This window comes from Capsicum annuum, chromosome 7 (assembly GCF_002878395.1).
Source record: "Capsicum annuum cultivar UCD-10X-F1 chromosome 7, UCD10Xv1.1, whole genome shotgun sequence".
Taxonomy (NCBI): Eukaryota; Viridiplantae; Streptophyta; class Magnoliopsida; order Solanales; family Solanaceae; genus Capsicum; species Capsicum annuum.
The window spans coordinates 181,736,367-181,736,734 of NC_061117.1; positions in this window are offsets into that span (position 1 = coordinate 181,736,367).

Genomic DNA, 368 nt, shown 5'->3' on the forward strand with positions numbered 1-368 from the left:
CTTGTAAACAACATAATTGTTTTGGGAATGAAACAAACTATTAAAAAGAATCAATTTTTAAAATTTAAATAGCATACAGAGATTCTATATGAACGGATAGAGAAGAACTTACCACAAGCTCGATCTGACGAAAATTTTTTTGAGTGTTTTCTTATGTAATGATGGATTCTCTGAAAATAAAGGAGAAAGATGAAGAAAAAACTGCAGGGAAAAAATGAAAAAAAGTGGCAAAAAGAAAAAGAAAGAAAAATCAATAAGGGCTACAAAGTTTAGGGTATTGTTGGAATTAGAAGAAAATATAAGGGATAAAAAGATAAATGTTTTGGTCAAATCTAAAAAAATTTAATCTAAAAAGTAAAAAATTGAGG